The sequence below is a fragment of the Pleurodeles waltl genome, chromosome 6 (genome assembly GCF_031143425.1).
Source record: "Pleurodeles waltl isolate 20211129_DDA chromosome 6, aPleWal1.hap1.20221129, whole genome shotgun sequence".
Classification (NCBI taxonomy): Eukaryota; Metazoa; Chordata; class Amphibia; order Caudata; family Salamandridae; genus Pleurodeles; species Pleurodeles waltl.
Window position 1 is genome coordinate 950,374,121 of NC_090445.1, and position 12,757 is coordinate 950,386,877.

Genomic DNA, 12,757 nt, shown 5'->3' on the forward strand with positions numbered 1-12,757 from the left:
GTTGAGGTATGAATTTTTAAAGAATAAATGCAAAATAGTACTTAGAAACAAAATGCCCTTAAACAGTATATCTGGCCATGCTGCACAGATGTAAAGTCAAACATTCAGGACGATGGAGATGCAAGGTGCCGCAGAACAAATGTGTCAATGTCGAGCCACATGGTGGGTGAGATGTGTTGATATTTTTCACACAACCATGGTGATGTATCGGTTCCGAGTGAAACACGCTGGTTCTGAATGTGATGCCAGGCTTCTGCTGCCGCAGTAGGTGATGCGTTGATTCTGAAGGCGATGCGCTGGTTCTGAAGGTGATGTGCCGTCCACTCCATGCAATGACAAGGATGTGCTGGTTCTGTCTCACACTGAGGCAAAGATGCAATGATTTTGATGAGGATTAGTGGGCTCTAGTTGAAGCAGTACTTTGTACCCACTTCTAAGGACTGGGTTGGCACCACTTGGCAGGGCAAGGTTTACAGCAAGCAAAGTTCAAATGTTCTAGCAGGGTGGTTTGAAGTATTTTTGTGTCCCTGCGACTTCGGAAAACAGGAGACCAGTCAGCTGGCTCTTGGAGTCGCTCTGGGTTCTGGATGGTAGAGATGCAGGTTCAGTCCTTCTTACTACTAGTTAAGAGAGCTACAGGAAGCAGGTCAACAAAGCAAAGCAGGAGTCCAGCAGAGTAGCCCCTCAGCAAAGTGGCAGTCCCTGTAGCCACCCAGTGCTCCTTCTGCCTAGCACAGTATCCAGAGGTCGAGAAGTGTACTGTCTTGGTGGTGTCAGAAGAGAAGTACTTATACCCAGCTGTGTCTCTGAAATGGGGGTAGACTTCAAAGAAAAGTATTTAAAGTGGACAGAGGTCCTCCCTCCCTGCCTTGGTTCCAGACTTATAATAGTGGGGTATGCATCTCTTTGTGTGGGGACAGGACACTACCTATTCAGGGGTAAGTGTCAGCCCTTCCCTCCCATCCTGGCCACGATGGCCCATCAGGCACACCTAAGCTCCATTAGTGTGTGGCTGTCTAAAGGGACTGCACAAGCCCAGCTGTCATCCCACACCAGACATGTATTGGACCGCCTCTACAGTTTGGGATTTTCATGCCTCATTTGCATGGGTCATCTGAGGAGCCTGTGGTCTGTCTGACCCAGGAAGTAAGTCCCAAACAGGCATGCTCTCAACTTCTTCAGTGCCAAGACAACAACAAGAGCATGTCTTTCAATGGCACTCCACCTCTGTTCCAGTGGAACTAACCTCCTACTAGTGTGTGAGCACTCCACCCCATCTGTGTTGATGACCGCCCTTCCCTGGAGGACAAACCTGTTTATCTTAGTCAAGAACGCCAACAGAATAAAACAGATCTCCAAACCTTATATACATCACGTTGAAGTTCAAGAGGCACAGATCTTGACGCACACTCCACCCTCCATTGTGGTCATCAAGTCCAAGACATACTGATGTTGCATCATCATGAGGCGGATGGCTCTAAGTTCTTCCTTTATTGCATTAAGGCTGAGCTTAGTATCATTCATCATTTTAGGCATTTCCGACCAGGTTATTTGCTACCAGTGGGCATTAACTTTTGCCTGCAAGCTAAAGAAGGGTATGGACCCTCCTGCTGACACTTGGGCATCAGTGCACAGTTTGAACTCCTCTGGAATTTCCTTGTACTGAGCCCAGCCAAAAAAGCCAGCAGTTTCTTTCCCTTGAACCTAATACAAAAATGTAGTTTTCTTACTTTACGGGTGTTGATGCAGTTCAGATAAATCTTCTCCAGGAATAACCTTGGTTGTGATGTGAATGGTGATGAGGGAGCAAAGGCCGTGGCATCCAGGGATAAACTGGTTGTAAGTGAACTTTCTGCACTGCCAATAGAGGTCCATCAGCTTGGAGGTCCCCCATAGCATGCTGAGATGTGCAATATTGATCCACAATTTTCGTTCATGCCGAGCAGGATGGTTCCTCTGCCTCTGAAACATGAGGAGTGCATTGTGAGTTTCCATACAATTAGGGATTGCCCCTTACCTTCTATCCATGTGCATTTTTTCTATTTCAGTGTCCCATATCTCCTGACATGGGGTATTTGTGCTATTGGTTGCCCCTTCCCTAAGAGACTCATTTCCCTTTGCATCATCAAGATGGATGGGCCTGCACTGAAACCCCATGTCCGTGGTCCATTTATTATTAACGAAGACAGCCCCAGGCATGCTAAGGGCTACTCGAGGACCGCTGATGGAAGCTGGAACAGGTAGGTTTGTGAGAACCTCTTCTCTTGAAAGTCTCAGGGGTCAAACAGTGTCCCCCACTATAGCTTCCCTCCTGCACATCCTATCTAGCTCAGTTTGGATGTTGTTAGGCAAGGTAAAAAGGTATAGTGCTGTAGGATTGTTCTCTCCATTACCCTATGGGGGCTCTACTCTAATCAGTTGCAACTTGGTCTAATTCTACACAGGTACAGATGGAGGAGGGATTTTGCTTTCTCCGGGGACACCTTTTGGGGTATATAAACTCTTTTTGCACTGATTGCATGTAGTCTCATTGAACAGAAATAACATGACCCAGCTGATGTCTTAGAGCCTACCGGGGTCATGTGCTGGTCTCACATCTTGTGTAAAAATACCCTGTGTAGTGCATGCTGGATGGTGATGTTGTGTGCAGCATAATTGAAGGTGACATGTGAGAGGTCCCATTACAAACACAGTGACAATTTCTGAATAGACTCTGCTTGATTGGGATGCTCTTTGGAGAAGCAAGGATGCAGTTGCATATCTATCACACAGAGAAGGTAAAAAAGCATAAATGTACATAAATTAGGAAACATCTTGTGTTTTGAAAGAGGTTCCAATGAAGAGATGACTGTGACCTTCTTCACGATGAGACAAATTGTCTTCTTCATGAAAATCTGTTCCCAAAAGTCTTTTGGGCAAGGTGCTGTACGGGATCCCACTTGGGGTGTGGATGCAGAAAGTCCTGCTGATGTGTTGTATCCCTTAATGTGAGTGTTTTCCTGTAAAAAAGTCCTTTGTTCTCTATCCCACTTGGGGTGCTGGTACGGCCACTGAGAGGGCATTGGTCCACTGTAGAGGTGGTGAACTTTCAGTGTCTCAACTGCAAACCTGTCAGGCAAGATGTTATTAGACAAGAACATAGCATTTTGTAAGTTGATATAACTTGATCTGTGAGCATTTTGCATTTCCCATACTCTTGGTGAGGCACCAGAGAGTGCCTCGACAGAGGTACCTGGTTTTGGAGGAAAACAGGGTCATTTTACACACATGGTCTAGTTCCTTCCCCTTTTCTTCATTCCTGACTGGAGGCAAGCTGGAGGGGTATGTGTTACAGTGTGATTGGCTGGTCTCTAACATTAAGTGGTGTTTTTCTGGTGCTTCCAGCCCTTGCGTGCACTAGATTACGCATGGGAGGTATCATCGGAGAGGGGCGGTGTCTTTGGCCTGCATAAGCAAGGGGTGTGTGGAAGAGGAAGCGTGTCGTACTTAACACAGGTCGGTGATCACACCATTCCCTAAGGTCACATGCAGCCCTATCTGGTCGCAGCACGCTATGTGACCCTCCCAGCAGACATCACGTGTCTTGACTTTGCCCTATTCTTGATGTTTCCTTCAGTTTTGGGATCCTTTTTTGGGCTCTTGGATGTGTTTCCAGACCTCTTGATCTCGGCTGCTGTTACATGAAGGAGGTCAGATAGTTGCCCCATGGCCCCAAGTGTCTGAAGTTGGGATTGTTGTTCCCTGAAAATGGTGTGAGGCCCTGCGGGTCACCCTATCTTTAAACACACTGCAGGGGAGAACTTACTCCTGGATGCTACTATGCTTGTGTCTATGATGGATGTTTTGAACTCCCTTACCTCAGACCCCTCTCTCCCTCGTACCAAAACTTTTTGGAGTCCAAGGTTTTCAGGCCCCAGTGGGGAAGTCCTGAGGTCACAGTGGAAGCGAAAGACGTTGTGTTTGGGGACTCAGGAGCAAGCGGCAGAAACTCATCAGTCGTCGTCTGGATCATTGGAACAGATCAGGGCAGGTAGATCTCTTGATGAACTACCCACTCTGCTGACTTGACGCTATGTGGTATTTCTATTGGACTCATGTGTGCTACTATTGTTATGTGTTTTTTGCTGCCCCAAGCGCATGGAAAGCCTGGCTCCTGACACTGAAGGATCATTTATTTGGAATGAGAATGGGGACCCCCGCTTGGCTTGGAGGTTTATGGAGACTCTATTGCTGTTTGGGATTTAACATCCTTGCTTCTGGCTGGTAGTACTGAAATGGGGACCTTTTGATTTATCCAGGTCCTGTCCCATTTGCCTGTGGTCTTGAGGACCTTGGGTGCCTGCTTTTAGTGAGCAGATGGAGTGCTGCCCTGCCCCCATAGGACTGTCCTCCCCCTGGGGTGTGGATAGTTGGCCTCATCCCGGAGGATAAGCAGCAGGGTAGGCCTGAGCTATGGTGGGCCCCCCGAATGGCGTACTTCAATGAGGACACCCATTCGCAAACAAAGGTTTTGAATTGCTACTACTCTCTCACTCTTCTTTGCAGTCTTACATCAATGAATTTTAAGGTGTGTGAAACTCATGCATGTATGAGGGGTAAGTATGAGTAGAATAATGTTTACTGCAAATTCATGTTCAGTGCCTGTGCAAATGTATTGTCTACCCAAATGGCTATCCCTCCCTTTCACAGAAACAGCCCTGGCCTTTGTTGGCCCGAGTTCCCTATCTGCGGCTGCTGATGCCATGCACTGGTCCAACTGTGTGGACCCTGCTGTGGTTGTGTGGCAGGGGACTGGCTTCTCTGCAGTTGAACATTAGGTGTACTCAGATTTGCCTGAGCTTGATTTTGTGGGACCTGGCTTCGGCCCATTGACTTTTGCATGTGGTGTGCTTTTAGGCAGCACATGTTGGCCATGTGACCTAGTTTCCTAAAATAATAGCATTGTATGGAGTTTGGATGCTGCCAAGCTCCCTGCGGCCTGTCACAGTAGCTCCCTTGGAGCTCCCTGTGGTTGTATGGCAGAACGCCCCTCATCACCTGTGCCATTTGTACACTTACAGCCAATGTAGCCCCCTCAAGGCCAGTCTTCCTCAGCTTCTGTTGGGCCAGCTGAGTGGTGTCTCTCTGGGCATGTTAATCTTTTCCCCTTTCATTTTCCTGTTTATTTTGTGTAAGTGTAGTATGTGTGCTTGGATCTCCCACCAGGGCTTGGTGTCCAGCCCTACCATGCTGTCCAAACCGCTTTGTATATCAGCTGTTAGTCCCCTTTGGAGGGCATTATAGAAAAACATGACCTTAGGGCCTGTATCAGTCCAGAGTTGTCCTGTATTGTGTCCCCACCATTTTCTCATCCTCCCCAGGAAATCTGTGATGGTCTGCCCTTGTTTCTTGGTTCCAGCCATCAGTCCTCCTACATCAGGGCAGTCGGAACACATTTCAATCAGGGCCATCCACATCTGGTGCCAGTATGATTGAATGTGGCCTATCGTGCTCTGAGTTGGTCAGCGTGACCTCCAGGGTGAGAGCAAATACTGTGTTGATTTGTTCACCAATAATGCTACTTGACATCGCCTATGGCTAGGTTTATTCCTGAGGTGTTCTTCTTGAAGCACAAGATCCATTTGCCGCTCCCATTCAACAATGGCGGCAGCTTGGACCTCAACCTTTCCTTGTCCATCTGGGCCCATGGCACATAGATGGACCCTGACATACTCTTCTGCACTAATTGGTATATTGACATTTTGAGCAGCCCCACTGGTTTCCCCTCAACATAGCATTCCCACAACTCAGAGACTCCTGCATGTAAGGGAAATTCCACTTGGAATCCCCTCCTCTGTGCCAGATGCAGTTCTCTGTGGTCGCTACGTCTTCTGAATCGAAGGATCCCTCCTCCAGCCACGGTCTGTCATATCGGTCACTTTCTTTGGTTAAGCAGACTAGTAAATGGCAAAAGGGTCTTGCAAACATGCTGCCTTCCTCTTGACTCACTAAATCCCTAGGAGTAAATTCACTAGTCCTCTGCACTCAGGAAGGGCAATAGATGTCCTAGTCACTTTTTCTCTTCTGCATATGCAAGGTGCCATTTTGGTTCTTCTGTGTCTAAGTTTTGTTTGCACCAGGCTGCCTTGCTCCCAAATTTCCTGATCAGTCCCTCTCCTTTGTTGGTGCTCTGGGGAAATATGAACCCCAGCCAGGAGCTTCCCTTCTGATTCCAGCTCAGATTCTTCTGTGACTGTGACTCTGCATCTACCCAATCCTCCTCAGTTGGGGGACACTCTGCCTGACTCTCTTGTTGGTTTTCTAACAATTGAGTTCTCTCCCTCCTTAGTGAGTGCCTTTCCTCCAATTCCCATCTAGACCACCTCCTTCACTCTGAGCTGTGTGTTGTCCTTCTAATTTGATACAGGTCCTTGAACTTACTCTGTACTGCCAGTGGCATTATGAGCCAGCCTACTACTATGGTTTTACGCCACGAAAACCATGGCGGTAGGCCCTACTGGTGACATGGAATTCCTTCACTGTCACCGGTAGGCGGCTCCACCTCCCCCACAACACACACCTGACACCTCCCAACCCCCCCATTTAAACTCCCCCACCCTCTCAGATCCTCACACTCCCCGACCCTCTCCGATCCTCACACTCCCCCTCACCCCCATACACGCACACACCCACAGACATGCACCACGCATACACCCAAACACTCACACTGTCATATATGCATACTTCCAGACATGCTTGCACACATTCTTACACATAATCACATTGACATGCAGACATGCACTCAATTCACAATTCTTACACGCATTCACTCACACGCATACAACCATGCAAACAACACAGTGCACACAGACGCATTCACACACACACTCAGACATTCATGCACACAACCAGACACACACGCACAACACCCCAACACCTTCCCCTGTTGGAAGCCTGACTTACTTTTGTCGAGGAGGTCTTCTGGCAGGGAACAGGAAGAGGCGCTGGTACCGTCAGCACTGCCCCGGCAGCAGAACACCATCAGGACATGATACGGCTGGCGTCATTTAACTGCTGTGGCAGTGCTGGTGGTAGCAGCAGCATCTTACCACTGTCCATCAGTATGATCACTGCTGGATTTCCACCCCTCTTGTGGCGGACGTCCAGCAGTGATCATAATATGTCAGACGGATGGTAGCTGCAGTGACAGTATGTTGGTGGCTGTCACTGCGGCGGTAGGTGGTTTTTACCACCATTGTTATAATGAGGGCCTTAGTGGTCTCCTTGGCTGCCTGAGTGTACCCTGAGGCTCCTTCCTCTCCACCAGAACTCAGAGGACTGTGTCCTCTTCCCTCACTCTCACTAGCGATCTTGCTGGCTAGGATTGCGACAAACCACCCTTTTACTTGGGTTCGTACCCCACACCCAGCCGGGGCGCCCGTTCTCTGTGCTGCTGTGGCTTGGTCCATCGACCATGACGGCTGAGGAGTCGAACTTCAGGTGCCCTAACGCTGGACTGAGGTGATGTAGGGAGTGTTGAGGTTTGTCTTTTTCTTTAGGTATCCTATTACTCTTTCACTATGACATCTTTTAGGTGATCTAGTTACACATAGTCTATCTTCCGATGTCTGTAAGATTTCTTTTCCAAAATAGTTACCTTTTCTAAATTTATAGGCTATGCTTTTCTTTTTTTAAAGGACATTTTCTCTCCTGTGGCGGGGAATCTGAACAGGGGTTCTAGATCTATTTCGGTAGCGGAAAATATTTACAAGGGGTTTTACCAACTCTAATCTGGTGGGAGAAGATAGATATACACAGGCATTAAATGACTTTAATACTAACAGTGTTATTTACAGATGCATCAAAATAAACATTTAACAAACAATGCATGAAGGTTCACACCTCTAGAAAAAGTGCAATCATTAATTCACAGCAGCATTAGAAGTTGTCGACAAAATAGTGAGCATTGCTTTGGCATCAGACAACAATTTTGTATGAATTTCCAATTTTCTTCATACATAAAAAACATCAACAAAAACACAGTGCTCAACAATTACGGCAAACACAGTCACATTAGTCTACCAGAAACGCAATATCAAAATAACACTATTCTACTTGGCAGAGGTGTTTAGCAGACTAGACTGATAAAAAAGGGAATATTGGGAAATGCCCATCTGCTAAGTTTTATTTCTGACCACTCCTGATGCATATTATCCTGTGACTAAAGGAAGCTCTGCGTTGTATGGGAATCAGGGTAGTCCAGTAATCTAGTTGATAACAGCTCAGTGGAAAGGATTATAACAATTTATGAGGACAAAGAAGGGACTACTTTTTATGATTATTTACCCTTTCTTGGCAAAAACATAAGCAATGTCTATTCTTTGGAATTTCAATAGTTCTAGTTTTGTAATGGCTCAATTCCCCCTATGTCACAGCCAGGGTTCATGCGTACCGTTTGCATAACGCTCAGCAGCCCAAGCGAACACACCTCTCACTTCTTTCAGACACCAGCAGTGCTAAGAAACTGATAATGCTGAGATAACCTCTTAAGCCTAATACTATTGAGATGTGGCCTCTATACTGACCACACTTCTCACTTCTTTCTTGCACTGTGTTAAGAAACTGATAGTGCTGGGATAATCCATCCTAGAATAAAATTGAGATGTGGGCACTGTCCTACACCCAGAGCCTATGTCCATTAGAAAACTATCAAAACGTAGATGTCGGCTCTATCTCACAGTCAGAGCCCATGAGTACTGCTGCAACATGCCCAGCAGTCCAAACGGTCAGCAACTAGCACAACATAACATGAAAAAGGTGACTCCCAGAGAATTATGGTTTCCTAATATGCCGCATGCCAAATGCTAGGACTAAGGATAAAATGTGGTATTTTACCCTTTTGACAGTGGCTTCAGGATGGACCTCCATCCCACGGATTTAGCAGAACTTTCAATCAATTGCAGCGTCTGCCCATCTTCCTTGTTGCGCAAATGTGAATCCATCCATGCGGGATCCTCTTCCTTCAGCTGCAGTCGGATCTGAGGTGCCAATCTCTCCTATCATGCTCATGTTGCTTGGATGAGATCTTACCTTAAAAAAACTAAAGACAAGAGGCATCTGGCAGAGCTGGAAACAGTTTGTTTACTCAAACATTAGGGCCGGGAGAGCACTCACAGAATCAAGTCTAAGGACTGTCTCCCGTAGTAAATCAGTTTGGAGCACATTTTGTGCTATTCTCAGGGGCCATATAATGAGAGCAGCTGCCCTGGATTCATGAACGTAAATTCTGGAGAGCAAATGCAGGTGGGTCCGACCTGCCATGTTGCCTCCTGATCAGCTGGGTGTACCTAACGACATGAGGCATCTAACTTTATGATGTTTTAGAATGTCTATGTCCCTCTGGCCACATTTGCTTTATTGGGGACAATCTCCAGGAACTGTTGCTGTTTAGCTGCCTATCCGTGATATCTTTATCTAAGATGTCCTCTTTACGTGTTTGTGCATGTTTGCCGGTCGGCTACATTTTATCCCACCTGTTACCTGTCACCTGTGTCACAGGGCCTGTCTGATCAAATACCTTAATGCTGGGGTTGACAAAGAGTTCATGATGGGGAAATCTAACAGCAGCAAAGCAATTTTTTTAAAATATGAAAGTGTATCCTTCATAGACAGAGATACCTTATTAGAGTGTGCATCAACATTCAAAAGCAACTAGACAATGCCAAAAGCAGACCCCGAACTATTTAAAATTATCAAACAAGAATCAATTTGCCAATATAATCATCATTCTGTAGTTACTGGGTCACCACCAAGTGGCAATGAATTCTCCACCTATTTCATTGAAAAGACAATGAAGATTGAGTCTGAGCTTCTGCTCACCTCTCAGCAGCTGCTAAGCCATATCCAGCCCAGTCTCCTACCATTGCAGCACCTGGTGATATCCCCGCATACTGGTTAAACTACAAAGAGCAATCCTACTTGGAATGCGTTCAAACTCCTGGATGAAGCCAACATACTCACAACATACTCACAACAATAATATAAATAAAACCTACCAACCATTTCAATCATCCTCTGCCCGCTAAGTTCATCAAATAACTTATATCCTCCATACTACCTATATGGAGTAAGTTTTCAATGTATATTTCTCTCAGAGAATAATTCCTGATTGCTTACAGATAGATCAGGTCACCCCAATTCTAAAAAAGAAAAAACAATTGTGGTCCTTACCAACCTCAACAATTTTTGGCCAATTACCAACATCCTGACACTAGCAAAGTTAGTAGAGAATTGCGTGTACATGTAAGTCTGCAACCACACTCAGCAGTTTCAACTCGTAGACCACTGCTTTAGAATGAGACATAGCACAGAAACAACTCTAACATACATTGTCAATGAACAAACCCTGCCTACTTATACTTCTTGATCTCTTCTCTATGTTCACTATGGTCAAACACAACAGCGTGACTCATCATCTTGAGAAAAAGATTGGTTATCTGGTCTCTTTTTAAACTGATTTGCTTTGATCCTTCATAATAGAGCTCAAAGAATCAAAGTGAATCAAACCCCATCTAACATTACTCTGGTCACAACTGGAGTTCCTCAAGGGTTCATGCTCTCATCCATGCTATTCAACTTGTTCATGGAACCTCTTACAGAAATTCTTAAGGTCTCAAACAATCATTAGTACATGTCTGCTGATGATACACAATTTTATTGGAAAATTTTATTGGAAAATTTCCTCACTCGAAAATCTCAAAACTCTCAACTGCACTATACTGAAAAACCCAACAATGGTTGACCCGCAATCACCTCATGCTCAACACACTCAAAACTAAATTCCTCTGGATCACCCCTCACAATCACTCTCCCCATATAATTTGGCCCCATAGAAGAATGGCTCAAACAACTCACAACTCTCAAATTCACCCCCCAACTTATTGATTCTACTTAATCACTAGGTATAATGTTGGACAAATACCTCAAAATGCAAGATCATATCAGTGCAACCACCAGGGAAGCCAAATACCAATTAAGCATACTAAGGAAAATCAAATACTTCTTGCCTCCTAATGACTTTCAGTTAGGAGTCCATCCCGAGTCAACTCCTGATTAGATTACAGGAGTGCTACTCTTGCAGGTTTACCCAAAGTACAGCTGGCTCCATTAAGGGACACATTGAACTCAGCTGCTAGCCTCATCACGGAATCAAAAAGATTTTACCACATTACACCAGACCTAAAACATCTAAAGTAGCTTCCATTGGAAGCAATAGTCCAGTTGAAGATAGCTTGCATGACACACAAGGCCCTTCGCCATAACACTGCCATCTACGTGGCCAAAAAACTTGACCTATCTGGTGGTAGTTGTTCCTCAAGAAGCACTAACTCCTTATTGTTAAAAACACACATGTTCAAAACAATGAAAGTTTACAACCCCTCCTTCTTTAGTGTAACCCTGAGAATATGGAACCCACTGCCTCCTAAAAAACCAGAACACGCTGCTCAATTACCTCCTTCACAAAAGAAACAAAAAAACTTCTGATGAATAATGTATTCCTTCTGTAAGAGTCCTGTAGTCACTCAATGTAGGGAAGTACCCTCTTTTTGGCATATTTACCCCCACTTTTTGCCTGCTGTCAGTATGTTTTTGACTTGCTAACCAGGACCACAGTGACTGTGCTCTCTCCATCTAAATGTGGTTGTCCCTGACTTAGTACACCCACAATTGGCATACTGGTGCCCCCATGTAAGACCCTAGTATATGGTACCTAGGTACCCAGGGCATTGGGGCACCAGGGGTTCCCCATGGGCTGCAGCATGTGTCATGCCTCCCATGGGAGCCCATGCATAATGTGTCTGAAGGCCAGCCATTGCAGCCTGCATGAAAAGGTGCATGCACCCTTTCACTGCATGTCACTGCACCAGGTCACTGTAAGTCACCCCTATGCCAGGCCCTCCTAGCCCAGAGGGCAGGGTGGAAGTACTTGTGTGAGAGGGCACCACTGCATGAGCAGAGGTGCACCTTCAAACTCCACCTCCATTTTCCTGGACTTTTCAAGTGTGGGGAAGCCATTTTATCCATGTAGAGGACACAGATCACAATCGGTGTTCAGCTACATAATGGTAACTCTGAACCTGGGCATGTTTGGTTTCACACATGTTGGAATCCTACCCCAATACTGTTGCCAGTATTGGTTGTTTGATTCCATTCACTCCAGGGGCTCCTTAGAGGACCCCCAGCTTTGTTCCTACAAGTTTGCAGGGCTTTCCCAGGAACTTGTGCTGCTGCCATCCTACAGACAGGTTTCTGCCCTACTGCTGCTTGACCAGCTCAAGCCCAGGAAGGCAGAACAAAGGATTTCCTGTGAGTGTGGGAGGTAACACCCTCTCCCTTTGTAAAAAGGTATTACATGGCTTGGGAGGGGGGTAGCCTCCCCAAGCCACTGCTTTGAAGGGCACATTTGGTGCCCACCTTGAATAAACCAGTTTGCACCAGTCCAGGGACCCCTAGGCCCTGCTCTGGTGTGAAACTGGACAATGGAAAGGGGAGTAACCTCTCCCCTGTCCATCACCACCCAGGGGATGGTGCCCAGGGCTCCTCCAGTAGGCCATTTGATTCCGCCATCTTGAATCCAAGGTGGGCAGAGGCCCCTGGAAGTATCTGAGTGGCCAGGTCAGGCAGGTGATGTCACAGCCCCCGCCTGATAGGTGGGCACCCTGCTAGGTGACCAATCCCCCTTCTTGGGCTATTTATGGTCTCCCTCTTGGGTCAGACC